Below are 307 nucleotides of genomic sequence, written 5' to 3' on the forward strand. Positions count from 1 at the left end.
GCCCTCGCCCATCCTGAGGTCTTCGCTCCCGAGGCCCTCGCCCATCCAGAGGTCCTCGCTCCCGAGGCCCTCGCCCATCCAGAGGTCCTCGCCCATCCAGAGGTCCTCGTCCCTCCAGAGGTCCTCGTCCCTCCAGAGGTCCTCGTCCCTCCAGAGGTCCTCGTCCCTCCAGAGGTCCTCGTCCCTCCAGAGGTCCTCGCTCGTCCAGAGGGGTCGGCGCTCTCCGCATCTCCAGAGGGGTCGCCTCCATGGTCGTCGCACGCTGCAGTGCTCCAGAGCCCCAAGTCCTCTTCTCCGCCAGCTGTGG

This window comes from Nematolebias whitei, chromosome 2 (genome assembly GCF_014905685.2).
Source record: "Nematolebias whitei isolate Nwh7 chromosome 2, NemWhi1, whole genome shotgun sequence".
NCBI classification, from domain to species: domain Eukaryota; kingdom Metazoa; phylum Chordata; class Actinopteri; order Cyprinodontiformes; family Rivulidae; genus Nematolebias; species Nematolebias whitei.